Genomic DNA, 15,329 nt, shown 5'->3' on the forward strand with positions numbered 1-15,329 from the left:
TGCACAGTTAACGTAGCTGTTACTTCCAACAGGGTTGATCAAGGAATACACAAACCATCTTAACTGCTCTTGTATAATGCCAAGGTTGCTGTTGTTTTCGCTTTAAACTGCATTGACAGTTTTTCAAACGTGTATCAATAGAGAAGAAGGGAGTTCTTTTGTTCCATCTCGGCTCTGTGTTTTTCAAGCGGCAAGGAAGGCAGATGGCAAGCTGTAATTAAATAAAAACCAAATTGATGCCTCTGCATGAGTTCATAGAAACAGCTTCCCGAAGCTAAAGGCTCTGGCTTTTCGCTGCTCTTTCTGATCTTAGCCTGCAGCATTTATGAAGCCGTCATCATAAGAATGAGTTTTGGCTGTCAAAACTGACAGTCCAGGAGATGGCTGACGGTACAGAAGCCTATGGTCAAAGGATTAGTAAACATAATAATATTCCAAGGATATCTAAAATCACATGTTAGACTGTTGCAGCTTCCATGGTATCAAAACATGGTTAATTATTAATAATTAAGCGACCTTGGATGGCTTGAGTGTACTGGGGTGGTGGATAATATATAATCTGGTGTTTAGAAAGAAGATATTGAATTTTAATTCCTGAACTTTAACATCATCAAGCACAGTCCTGGCTGAAATATCATACAATGGTACTGGCGTTGCATTAACCTTCGGGATAAGAAGTAATGATCTTCTCTGGAAAGCTCACTAAAGGGCCAATGTTACTGTATCTTACAGACCCATAAAAATGGTTTGGTGTGTCTTCTGTTTTTTGGGGGGTTTTTTTTGCTTGTAAGCAGGGCCTGACATTTATGGTAACGTCTATGGAAATGTTACCCCATTCTTCTACATATTCCTGAAACCACTTTAAATAAACTAAAGTACTTAAAGGAAAAAGTTAACTATACTCTGGAAAAATGTATTGGTCTTTAAGGAACTACTCATCTCTATAATTTTGTTTTACATGAGGCCTGTCATACTTATATGATGGTGGCATGGGCATTTCTTCCCCATAGGCTTGGGTTTAGTGATAATTTCTATTCACAGAATGTGACCTTCCCCCTCCACTTCAGCTTAAAATGCCCCCAAAATGTCACTCCTGTAGAACAGAGAACCCCCAGTGTTGCCAACTTTCAGGTGGGGGCTAGAGAACTCCTGGCCTTCAACTGATCTCCAGATGAGTTGTCATGGAGAAAATGGCTGCTTTGGAGGGTGGACTCCATGGCATTGTACCTTCTCCTCTATACCTTGCTGTCCCCAGGTGCCACCTCCAAAACTCCAGGTATTTCCCCCGTGGGCGTTGGCAACCCTACCAGTAACAGGAGAAGGGATTTGGAGGGCTGCAGAAGGAGGGGAGGATTGACAAAAATCACCCCACTTCCATTCACAGAAATCCTCTGCTGGATCCAAGCTACAGTTTCTATGCATAGCACGCCAAAGCAGTTGGAACCAAGCAAATGTCTGTCCATCTAAGGAGTCCTGAATTAGTGTGAAGAAAAGCCACAGGAATATAGCTCCCACTAGAGGAACTGGTTGACCAGTGTGTGAGACAAGATATTGGACTAGATGGATCACTGATCAGATTCAGCAGGGTTCTTCTTATGTACTTACGATAGGTTAGAATTGGAGGTGTCAATATTTGAACAGCCTAATAAATCCTCAATGAACTCAACTATTCCAAAACTGGGCTGAAGGTTGTGACCACTGGCACCGGAAAAAGCAGGCTACATTTCAAGCCATTGTGTTTTAGTGCTTATTTTAACAGCAGCTGTAATGGCAAAAAATCCATCTGAATTGTTTGCTGATGTTAATTAATGGTGGTGAAGAACTGACCACAGCTAAATTCCTGTAATAAATGCACAGATTTTTTAAAAGAATGGAAATGAAAATGCAAAACACTATGTTTATTGAAAATTGCAGTTCCCTTTAAAATGTTAACTTAGCCTGTACCATTTCCTCTTCTAGACAATATTGTTGAAATAACAACGTTTATGGCTGCCTTTTCCCCATCAGAATGTTCCATGTTATCAGCATCATTCGGATAATTGCACTGACATTTGTCTTTTTTTTTATACAACCACTTTGGGTGCCTTTGGTGCACATGCAGTCATAATATTTCATGTTCTGTTACTATTAAGCAAAATATTTCATATTGCCACCATATGTAGAATATTTTTTTTTTCAGAACAGTTTGTCCTCTGAGACAGATTTTCAAATTCAGAGCAGCCACATTCCTTGCCACAAATGCCAGGCACAGAGCATGAAGGCTGTTTCACACGTGCACATACCTCACTTGATGGCAGGGTTACAAAAACTCCGCTGGGGGCAGGGAATCCCCTGCTTTGGGCCTTCTCCCCCTGGCACCATCCAGCTGGCCAGCAGGGGTCTTACCAGGCTTAAAATGAGGCTTAGGCCTCAACATTGCCAGTGTGATGATATTACTTCCAGAAGAGACGTCATCACACAGGAGATGGCAGGCGAGATGCTCTTCTATATGGGCAAAACTCTATGGTAAAAACAGCTTCTACTGTAGAGGTTTTGCCCAAAGACCAGAGCATCTCTCTCATCATCACCGATGTGATGTCACTTCTGGAAGTGACATCACAATGCAGGCAATGTTGAGGCCTATGTCTCATTTTAAGGATGATAAGACCCTTCCACCCACTCCTTCTCACTGATGGCCAGGGGGACCTGGCAACCCTGCTTGAGGACCATTGCTTCGAGTGATCATTTGAACATGTGAATGAACCATCACAACTAAAACACTCCAGGTAATATTTTTTCTGTCATAACACATCACCTCAGATACAAAAACCCTCTTAGATAAAACCAAAGGTCCAGCTACTCCACATTTCTCACAGTGACAAGTCAAAGGCTCAATAAGATCTAAAAGGCAGGACAAAGAGGCCCAAACTTCCCACCGTTGTTCCAACCTGTAACTGTTTCAGAGCTATACTGCCTTTGAGTGCACCTACTGCTGTGAATGGGCCTCCGTGCATTGACATAATTCTCTTTAAAGCTTAAACTTAGGCTTAGTGACCATCACCGCATCCTGTAGTAGTGAATTCCATAATGTGTTGTGCAGAGAAGTATTTTGTTTTGTATATCCTGAATTTACTGCTCATGGATTTTATTGGTGTAGCATGAAGGGAGGGGGGGAAAACCTTTCTAACCACTTTCTATGCATCCTATATAAGTCTATAAAACTCTACAGTGTGCCCCTTGTTTAGCTTCTTCTTTTTTCTCAGATGAAAAGCCCTCATAGGGAAGATTCTTCAGTGCCTTGATCATTTTAGTTTCCCATTTCTGGACTTTTCTCAGCCTAAGTCTTCTCAATGGTATCAGTTAAGTTTGAACATTCTGCTGCCGATTATTGAGCACTGCATAATCTAGTGATGAGAAATGGAGTAGTGAAGAATTGCTGAGAGAGAGGGGAAGGCATTGTTAAAGGTAGAAGTAGCAATCAAGTGCTTAGCATCCTCTGAAAGATTGTCTCGAAGATACAGTTCACAAAATAGGCACAAATTCAGACTTTTAAAAATAGCTCACTTGTGCAATTATGTGCATAGTTGAAATTGGGCATGAGGCTCAGCAAGTGGCCAACTGTGCATGTACCACAGGAAAGTATTGTGTGAACTACTGGTACATATTGGGATGCCAACTCTGGGTTGGGAAATTCCTGGAGATCTATTGGTGGAGCCTTGAGAGGGCAGGGTTTGGGGGGGCAGAGGGACCTTAGCAGGGTATAATGACATGGAGTCCACCCTCCAAAACAGCCATTTTCTCCAGGAGAACTGACTTGTGTAGCCTGGATATCTGTTGTAATTCTGGGAGGTCTTCAGGTCCCATCTAAAGACTGGCAACCCTAGGTACACATGCATTTGATGCCACTGGCAATATGGGCTCTGGCTCACAAGACTTTATGCCAGTGTATTAGACTTTGAGTCTGAGCAAGGCTGTTAAGGATAGGACACTTTGGAGGACATTGATTCATAGGGTCACCATGAGTCAGAAGTGACTTGACGGCACTTCCCACGCACATTAGTCTTTTAGATACTGTTAGGCACGGTATTTTGGCTGTGGCAGATAAACACGGCTACCCATCAGGAACATATTAGGACAGAAAGGTGCAAGATAAATGTTTTATAACTAGGAATCCCACTCTCAGAGGAAAAAATATATTTCCTTGCAAAGGTGTGTGCGTGGAGGAAGGGGGGAGATTGGAACTATAAACTGCTCAAATCGCCAGCTGACTGGGGAAGGCAATGGCAAACCACCTCATAAACAAAGTCTGCCTAGTAAATGTCGGGATGTGACATCACCCCATGGGTCAGTAATGACCCAGTGCTTACACAGGGGACTACCTTTACCTTTCACCAAATGCAAGGAAGGGGCAAGTTGGATAACCTGAGATGGGCAGTAAAGGCTTAGATGTGTGCCCTAAACTGACTGGAGAAAAGGGTACAGAGTGAGCCATGGGGGTTTTCATTCCTTAACTCAGGATAAGGTGAGGGGAAACCCATCCAGCTGGGACACAAAGGGTTAAAAGGTATGGCCACCCTGTCAGAAATGCTCACGCCAGGATCAAGAACAAGGGAGAGAACAGAATAGAGTCTATCTTGAAGTCTCTACTTTTTAGGTTCCAGCAGGCTTGTGTCCATCCAAGTGGATGCTAAGGTAATGCTTATGACTGTAAAGCTTAGATTAGTTTTGTGTGCTTTGTTTCCTTTCTTAATTCTGGAATAACCCTGTAGTGCTTGAACTCCAGCAGCTAAAGTTTGGGCTAAAATACAATAAAGATGTTTCTTTTTTAGAGTGCTCAGACTGTGTTCAAAGATTATCACCTCTGTGTCTGGCCTCTTTTCCCATGCAAAGGCAAGAGGCTCTTGGCTGGGTTAGGCTGGACAATAGGCAGGAGAAAGTGGGGTGGGAGCTAAACGCGGCACACATCCCTCACACCTGCACCGAACCTCTTTTGCTCCTCAAGCCACAGGTAGATAGATAAAAAGGACAGAGCTGGAGAGGTTGTATTATCCTGTATAGCAGGTGGGAGGGGGAAGTGGGCAAGTCCTCTCACGGGCACATGGTGAACCTTCCCCCCACTGTGACATACATAACTTAGTGTTTCTGCGCAGTAGAGCGAAGAGCACCACACAGGAACCTGAATGAGAGAAATGACATTTCTGGGGCTAGCTCTTTCTTTTGGTTTCTTAACAGGCGTTTCCCCAGCTTCACTAGCAAACATAGACTATCCCAAGATGTTCAAAAGACTGCCAGAATTGTTATTTAAAAATATAATTTCCTTAACTGATCCACTTATTTCACAAGATCAGAACATATCCATGTTCATCACACATGCAGAAATTTAGATTCCTTAGCACCTGGGCATTTGCTGCCTACCATCACATGCCCCACAATCTGGGTCCTTGGTGGCTAGTTCCACGTGCACTTTTCTTTTCTCCACCTTTGCTTCCAAACTGGAGTGGTCTTTTGGGAGACATCCACATGATCATCCTCTAATCATCCACATTCCATGTTTCCCCCATTCTTTTGCATGCTCTTTCTGAAACCTGATTTGCTGTAATATGTTCTGAAAGAATGCTATCCGATGCATTAGTATATCACCTAGACAAGAAGGTCCCCCCCTTTCAAAACGTTCACTCACATCGGTGCTATTTTCCTCGGTCATCTCCTTGCAGCCACCATTTTCCCTGCCATACTACCAGAGAGTTTTTGAAGATTTTTTCATTAAAAAAAGATTATTGCTATAGCGCTATATAGCACTATAGCACCCTAGCACTCCAGCAATTACCATTTTTTTAAAAAAAAAACCTCCTATGACATGGCGTGGAAAAAATGCAGATAAAATGGAGGAAGTTGTACAGAAAATACACACAAACACACCCTGAATACACAGGTGGAGGATAGCAATATGTAGTGATGGCCCAACTAGCAAACCCAACACAGTACCCCATTCTAAGTTTATTGAGCCCCTCACACTAAGAATGGGACCCGACAGGGAAAGAGAAAAGATAGAAAAGCTACTACAAGGAGATAATCCCTCAATCACCTCTTAGGTAGCAAAATTTTGTACGGCAGCAATGAACATTCGTTGCCACAGAGTAGTCTCTTAGTCCAAATGGCAGATGTAACTTGGATGTTATTTATTTTATTATTTTTATTTTTTAAAGTGATTTAAGTCTCGGACTGTAAACCTTTGTTGGTAAGACCATTTTAGTCCATGTATCTTGTTTTATCTGGCCAAGGGCCGCAAATAAACAATCTATCTTCCTTGGGTAGTCAGAACACAGCCATTTGTATACAACTGCAGATGCATAAGGTATGTACATGCAATCAGAAATTCTCCCTTCTGCAGGATTCCTGACACCCTGGAAGATCTTACAGATGTACAGCTGTGTCTAACCTTTGCTTAATGCACAAAAGGCACAGTGGCTATCGCTGCAATTTTGCTTTCCCTTGTATGTGTTTATGTGTGTGTGTTAAGTGCCGTCAAGTCGCTTCCGACTCACGGCGACCCTATGAACGAAAGTTCTCCAAAATGTCCTATCTTTGACAGCCTTGCTCAGATCTTGCAAACTGAAGGCTGTGGCTTCCTTTATTGAGTCAATCCATCTCTTGTTGGGTCTTCCTCTTTTCCTGCTGCCCTCAACTTTTCCTAGCATGCATGTGTTTAGTGTGCACTTTTGACCAGTAATGCTTTCTCCTGTTTAGGATTAGGACAGTTATAGGAACTCAATCTATTCCAGAAGCCTTGTGCACTTTTCTTTAGAAGATTACCTCACAAGCTGAAAACTATTTGACTCTGCTGAGATAGTGCAAAGTTAAAACCTGCAGTTTCAGGCATAAGTTTTGGCAGTACTAAAAAAGCTCAATCATAATGATCCTGTTTTTACTGTGTGTTTAATTTTGCACTAATGGGGAAATAGCTTCTTTCTCAGAAAGCACATGCAAAATGTTGTACGGCATAGAGTGGGAACACTGATAGCAGATGGGCTTTTGCTGGAAATCTGAACGCGGAGCAGGGGGTGGGAATGAATTGGCATTTGTTTTGTGTCAGCCTAACTAATGCCATCTGGTGTCCAGTTAGGGAACAGGTTGAATTTGGCTAATTACCGACAAAATGAACAAGCAGGGCCCAGTATCTGAAAGCAGATTGGCTGTGTGGGGCTACAACTATCTTTGGCATACCATGTAATGCATTCCTATAAATTATGTCACAAAAGCCTCCAGTTATTTATTTCAGGGGGGCAAAGAAACTTTGATGTACTTGGATGAGATGGCAAAGTGCTCCAGCGAAGTTAGCTGGCAACATCCCACAGAGGAAAGCTTCATATACCTATCAAGAAAATAAAATTCTCTTTGAGGCATTACAAAGTACCAAGGTTTAGACAGAAGCTTGACTTCCGCCATTGGAAGTCATTGCTGTTCTGGCATTATCTTCATGCTGAATAACTATGGAGGATCTACACATTGGAGGATATTGTGTTTTTGAAATAATTTGCCCCCCCCCAGATTTTCCATAAACATAGGGTTGCCAACCTCCAGGCATTAGTTGGAGATATCCTGCTATTACAACTGCTCTCCAGCCAATAATCAGTTCACCTGGAGAAAATGGCCACTTTTGCAATTGAACTCTATGGCATTGAAGTCCCTCCCCTCCCCAAACCCCGCCCTCCTCAGGCTCCGCCCCAAAAATCTCCCACCGGTGGCAAAGAGGGAGCTGGCAACCCTACATCCATACAGGGAGCCCTGTTCTGTTATGATCACAAATCTTCTTCTCCCCCCATTGACTGATGTCAGTTGAAGTACATATCCAGGCTTTGTTAGTTAATTTGTTTTTAATCTGAGCTGCTTAGCTCTATCATAGCACCAGGGATATCACCTAATGGCTGAAACAGAAATGGCAAATACACAATGGTGTAATAGGAATTTAGTGCCAAGTTCAATAATAATAATAATAATAATAAAAACAGCAATCACAGTAAGAGGTTCAAAGGCTTTCCAGCAAAACAACAACATCCTTAGAACATGTTGGGGGAAAATTACTTCATTTTAATGTTATTTACTGTATTTATAGTCCACCTTTTTCACTGTGACTCAGATTATGCAGTGTAAATTGATGCAATCAAAAGGATGAAATATCTAACAAGCAATGTACTAGGATTACAGAAATTTAAATAAACATAGAATATTAGATATGATACAGAACGCTGATAGAATGCAGAGAAATGGTATTATGTCAGTAGAAAATAATGCAATGACAGCAGGATAATATATGTAACAAAAAGATAACACATCCCAAACAGTACTATAATGCACAGTCCCTTTTGCCTTTCCCAGTAGCTGGGGATGGCATAGCTGTGGCGCTGCCACAGCACCTCCAAGGACGTTTCACAGCCACTGCAGGGGGGAAAGGGGGCATTTTTAAAATAAAAAAATTAAAAAAGGGGGGGGAAGCCTGTTAGAGAACAGTGATGCTGCACCAGCAAAAACCTGGCACAGCACTGCTGAAGCGTAAGGGGGCGATCCTGGCCTGAAAGGGGTTAGGAGTCTGCCTATCAGCAGCTCTGCCCCCGGAAACGCTTCCCGGGACAACAGTGCAACAACTTGTGCTGATGTGATGCCAGCAGGAGGCTGAGCAGGCATCCAAGGGCTGCGCTGCTGTCCTGGAGGGCTGGTGCAAGTGGCACTATGCCAGCATCCATGCCAGTTTGCATTGTGCAAGTGGCACACATGCTGGTGTTGGGGTCTGGGCACCTCTTAAGCCCATTCAGCCCCCAGGCTCAGGAATGCCTTGTAACAGCGCATTCCTAACTGGAATGTCTGTGCCGGGCATAGGAGGCAACGGCCAGGCCGAAACCTCCGCCTGGCACAAAAAACCCCGTGCAACCCTCATAGGGTTGCATGGGAGATACACCACCTATCTCGGGGGGGGGAAAGGGGGCGTTCCCAAGCCAAAACGGCTCAGGAGGCTGCCTACTGGCATCCCCGCCCCCTGGCCGTCACTGTAACGCCCCAGGAACGCCTCCCGGTTCGCTGCTGCGGCCTTTGCCGGCGTTTGAACCTGGCACTGCCGCCCTAGCGGCTAGTGATCAGCGTCCGGCCCTGCACACCGGTGCTGGGGCCACAAATGACACTGTGTGCATCCCAGATGCTGACGCTCTGGGCCCTTGCGCCGGCATGGGCATTTGCCGGCCTCCTGAAGACTTTGGTGTGTGTTGCCAGTGCGGCTCAGGAATGGGCTGTAATGTGTAACAACTTCCTTGTCAAACAAATATGAGAACGTGTAATAGAAGATTTAATTTTGCAGTATATCTGGTTTTATTTATCATGGAGTGGATGCAACTCAGACACATCCAGCAACACATCTTATCTGGATAGTCAGCTGCAAATAACAACAAAATAGTTAAAAAACAAACCAAAAAAACCCCCCTCCCAAATAGGATATAGTGCAGACAGATAGCAGAACACAAAGAGACTATACCTGATATATACAGACTGTAGAATCTAGCTATCTAGCCACCTTGCTATTGAATAAGGCTAGAATGGGTCACTGAGGGTCTGTTTAAGACTCTGGGAGGCCCTTTGTCTTTTCACTGCCCCGAGAGTGTCCGTTTGATGCTTCTTGCCATTTGTTTGTGCCTTTCTTTGGGCAGCTCTACTTTCTGAGTGTTGTGAACATATTATGCTTCCTACTCAGAATGAGAAATTTGTCCACAAAATGTGTCGTTCAGTGCACAAATAATGCCGCCACATTAACAGACATTGCTCCAGCCTCAAATTCAGTCACTGTTCTGTGTCCCAGCTCTGTAGATTCATGGGATGGCCTCATTACTTGCCTTCAGCCGCTCTAGCCTCTGCAGTGATTCTCCCACTAAGCTTGTGTTTGTTCAATGGCATAAATTTCCCTCCAGTGGTCAGTCAGAAAGGCACCAGTTATCCTAACCGTGTTTAGTGGGAGGTATTTATTTCCAGTGGGAGTTCTTAATTTGGGTTGGAGGAGAAGGAAAACATGCTTATTCAGGAGCTGAAATAATAGAGAGAGTCAGCTGCTGGCCAATAAGAACCCAAGCAGAATCTACATCAGTTAGAAGTCATTGATTCTGCAACTGATTGCCTGGGATCTTTTCCCCTGGCCACTTGATTCTTCCAGCAAAGGCACAGGGAGAGAAAGAGAGCTCTAATTACTAATTTTGTTGCCAAACTGATTGCATTTCTGAAACATGAAATAAAACAAAGTACTATTTGTGTTCCTAAGGCACGCTTAAATTAATTAATGTATAGAAACAACGTATTCCACTCCAAAGCTTACGGATTTTTTTCCTATGATTTTCAACTTCAAAGAAGTGGAGGAAAATATGTTGGCTCAGTAATTTTTTGTAGAGTCTGGAGGACACGTTGCACACCACAGTGAGATTCCTGAACCTTATATTTTAATTCCCCCAGGGTCTTTTGTGGCTGTATTGCCCCTGCTTTCCAATTTTGCTATTCCAGGTGTGTCTTAACATTGTGAATTTGAACTTAAACAGTGTCTACATTTTCCCTTTCCTCTCTCTCTCTTGTTTCTTCTCTACTGACACTGATATTTTTGATCTTTTAAAACCACAGATGCTTTGGAACCAACAGTAATTTAGAGTTTTGTGCCAAGGTATGTTTGCTATGTTTGTCCCTATGCTGCAATAACAATTCTGCCTTTGTGAACTGAACCAAGCCGTGCCAATTTTCTTTCTTCTTATAGCAATCGATTTTACATAAATGTTTAGCTCTACTTCAAAGAATTAGAGAAAATAATGAAGCATGGAAAGGCAAGAATTGATCTCTCTGTAGAAGTAATTTTGGAACTCCAGATCTTCTTCTGAACATGCTCTACTTTCTTGGTTATTGTTGTTGTCCTGCCTTTCTTCCATGACAGAGCTCAAGGTGACCTAGTTCAGACACCCAGGAGGCCTCCCACTCAAGCACAGGCCAGACCCCTATGTGTAGGGTTGCCAGGTCCCTCTTCACCACCGGTGGGAGGTTTTTGGTGTAGAATCTGAGGAGGGCAGGGTTTGGGGAGGGTAGGGACTTTAGTGTCATAGAGTCCAATTGCCGAAGTGGCCATTTTCTCCATGTGAACTGATCTCTATCGGCTGGAGATCAGTTACAATAGCAGGAGATCTCCAGTTGCTACCTGGAGGCTGACAACCCATATGTGCTTGGTTTCAGCGGGGCTACTGTATCATATTGTCTTCTACCTGTAGTTTGTGTTCACTATAGGGCAAGATATAAAGACCTGAACACAGAGCTTCCCCTTTATAATGAAACTTCACCAAACTACCCAGTGTTTTTTTTTGTACTCATATATAAGGCTGTACAAAAAAACAAAAAAAACCCCACCCACCCCAAAAAAAACTGGGTAGTTTGGTGGACGACCCAGGCTAGCCTGATCTCGTCAGATCTCAGAAGCTAAGCAGGGTCGGCCCTGGTTAGTATTTGGATGGGAGACCACCAAGGAATATCAGGATTGCTGTGCAGAGGAAGGCACTGGCAAACCACCTCTGTTAGTCTCTTGCCATGAAAACCCCATAAGGAGTCGCCATAACTCGGGTGCGACTTGACGGCACTTTACACACACACACATATAAGGTTGTACTAATTTCCATAGTATCAATGAGTACCACCACAAAAAAGCCCTGAGACTACCCTACTTCTCTCTGCAGCCCCTTGGGTTTTAAAAGCTTTCACAAAAAGTTGAAAAAGCTTACTGATGCTACCCCAGAGAATTTCTCTGTTGCAGTAAAGGTTGCCAACTTCCAGGTGTTGTCTGGAGATCTCCCACTGTTACAACTGATCTTTAGGCAACAGAGATCAGTTCACCTGGAGAAAATGGCTGCTTTGGAAGGTAGACTATATGGCATTATACCCCGTTGAAGTCCATCCCCCCCCAAACCCTGCCCTCCTCAGGCTCCACCCCCTGAAATCTCCAGGTATTTTCCAACCTGGAGTTGGCAACCTTAGTTGCACTGAATACTAAGAACAGAGGAAAGGCAGTTTCACAGTGGTGGAGGCAGCATCAGGGGAAGGCTTAGGAAGGTCTTGTCTTTTTTTCTGACACTTTTCAGCTAGAAACACTAACATGCCCATGACATTCAGCTAAAAAAAACACTACAACTTCCCAGGTATGGTCAATTCTCCAGCATTGCCATTGTCTGAAGATCTCATTGCCTTCCAAGGAAGACATACCCTGCAGTTTTAGAAACATTGTTTTGCAAGGAAGTGCATTCCTATGTATGATGTAAAAGACTGTGTCATGGGCATGCTAGCTAGATTTCTACAAAAAAATATAGTTGAACAGTGGTGCAAATAATTTCTTGCAAATGAACGATTTAGCAAATTTAGCTTGTTTCAGTCCATGTTCTTCTATGAACACATAATGATTTATTCTTATTTCAGCAGTATCTGGATAAAGCGGTGACATGAAACCATTTCCTCTCACTAAAGATTTTTGAGCATGGTGGAATGATGAGAAGATTTTTTTTTCTGTGTCCCAAAAGATTCTGCTGACACCATTCTGAGGATAGAAGAAAAATAAGGTCTTTAACATGATAGAAATCTGATAGGAAGGATAATAGGAAGAGAGAATTCATTTCTTCACAGCTGCTCTTTTTTTAAAACTCTGTTCTGATACTCAAATGAGAGGTAGAGAGAGAGCTCCTTTTGGGGGTTGTTTATCTTGAGGTCAGCACCATTTAAAACCTAAATGCTCAAACTATGCTTCCAGTCATGTGCATTTTGTAATAGTGAAGCTTCCTCACTCTAGCTGATGAAGCTCTTTTACTACACCACTTTTAGACTGTAAGTATGATTTTATTTCAGTGGAGTATCTACCATATAGTGTGTGCCCTCAAGTCTCAGCCAACTTATGGTGACCCTTTATGGGGTTTTCAAAGCAAGAGATATTCAGAGGGGGTTTGCCATTGCCTTCCTCTGCATAGCAATCCTGGTATTCCTTGGTGGTCTCCCACTCCCATCTAAATACTAAACCAGGGCTGACTCTACTTAGCTTCTGAGATCTGATGAGATCAGGCTATACCATGCTGCCTTCCCTCCTGTAATCATATAGTAGGCACTTTAATAAATGATAATGATGATTATTTGAGTAGGTGGATAGCTTGGATAAAGCTGCTCAGCATCAAGAGAGTCCCTTCTTCAATGCATTATTAACTGTAAGATTCTGCAGTCACTCAGGAATATGCTGAGGATCCTCCTCTTCTCACATAAACGTAGTATAACTTTATTCCTAATAAAGAAGAAAGGAACACAAGGCCTACCAAAGTCCTTCATAGTAGCTTGTCTCACCAGCTTACCCTGAGCCCTCCATAAAACCTGGTCTCGAATTGCTCCAGATTCTGGAACCCACTATAATAAAATCTGAAAAAGGACTTCTGAATATTATAGCAGCCTGCACTGTTTTCCCCATCTCATCTCCAATAGGGTTGCCAGGTCCCTGCCACAGGTGGGAGGTTTTTGGGATGGAACCTGAGGAGGGCAGGGTTTGGGGAGGGGAGGGACTTCAATGCCATAGAGTCCAACTGACAAAGCAGCCATTTTTTCTCGGTGAACTGATCACTATCAGCTGGAGATCCGTTGTAATAGCAGGAGATCTCCAACTAGTACCTGGAGGTTGGCAACCCTATCTCCAATCCCATACCTAACCAGTCAATTGGCCAGGCCTATTATTAACTTAAAATCTACTAAAAAGCCTTCCTTATTAAGCCAATATAAAGAAAGCCACAATGCAGCATGGCAATCCCACCATTCAACTAGGGTGGGAGAACTGCCATTTGCTTGCTAATGGTAGGCAACCCCCCACCCATTCTCCCCATTGTCTGTCATTGTTAGGGTTGCCAGTTTTTCCCTGGCAAATGGTGAGAGACTTGCTGGGATCCCTCACTGGTGACATAATGATGTCACACACCCCATATGCCAGGAATTTATCTCAGCACATTGGGATGCTGCTGACGCCCCTCCTCCTAGCTCTCTGCAATTTTTCCTTCACCATCCAGCTGAGTGACATAGGGAATCACCCACTACCAGTGGGGGGTTTGGCACTTTCTCAGTGGAGAGGGGAGGGGAAAGAGAGGAACAATGTCACACAGCATAGTGATTCACTTCCAGGTCATCACCCAGAAGTGACATTGTGTGATGCTCCCCATTCGCATGCCCCAACCTAAAAGCTCCCACACAAAGCATACTGCACAGCCTTAATCAAAAGAGTCTGATTTTTACTTTGGAAGGCAGAGAAAGTCACTCACCAATCAAGTGTTAGGACACCATCTTCACAACAACTGTGTCTGATGATAACACAGGTTCTTTAGCTATATTAAACCATTTTCTACTAGTAGAGGTGAAGAAAGGTGACAGATTTGTTATGTCTCTGTTTAATATAATTAATCCAATTGATAAATCATGATACAATGGTTTCTCATTGGAGTTCCCCGTTGAAGTACCTTTCTTTAAGACCGCTGAAATGTTCTGCCAGAGGTTTCTGAGGGTTATGTCCTTTTAGGATGATTTTGTATCTATTTTGTGTCCATGTATTCTTTTGCATAAAGTCTATCCTGCTTATCCTATATAGAAACTAGGAGGGCATTGTTGACAGATGTTTGCATATATTTTTTATTTAGGAGTGTTACATTCCACCACTCCTGGAACTTGCTTATATTAGAAAATGTTTGGAATCATCCACTGTTGTTGCACAAATTCTCTTTGAGGTGGTAGTGCAAGTTGTTGTTGTTTTTTTACATCAGAAATGGTTACAATGAAATGAGATTAAAATCTGTCTCCAAAAGCCAGCAAACAATCTGACCAATCAACACAATTTGTCATTTCTGGAAATTATAGAATTATTTGATGTTTGAGGCATGCCAGATTTTTATAATAAAAAGAAAGGTGGTAATTAATCATTAGGGCTACTTCTTGGATTCTTTTTAATTATTTGGATTGGTGCCAAAGGAGAAGGAAATGTTTTTACCTGTCAGTGAGAAATTCTAAAACCACTTACTCTGGATTAATTTTTCTAAATTCAATAAACACTGCTTTATAATAATGAATTACAGGGGTCATTTTAAGTATATATTTTTCCAATCATATAATTGCCTTACAATTTTTTAAAGTGAACTATAATATTTCTTGTAACAAAAGAATCTTAGTCTCGTCGCTCTGTTTTCCACCACAAAGCCTCTTTTTCCTTCTAGCCTCTTTTTCCACAACAAAGCAAACCAATCCATCAGCCCCTACAAAGAAGCATATGCAAGTTAAACCAGAATTTGCTG

This window comes from Euleptes europaea, chromosome 12 (assembly GCF_029931775.1).
Source record: "Euleptes europaea isolate rEulEur1 chromosome 12, rEulEur1.hap1, whole genome shotgun sequence".
NCBI classification, from domain to species: Eukaryota; Metazoa; Chordata; class Lepidosauria; order Squamata; family Sphaerodactylidae; genus Euleptes; species Euleptes europaea.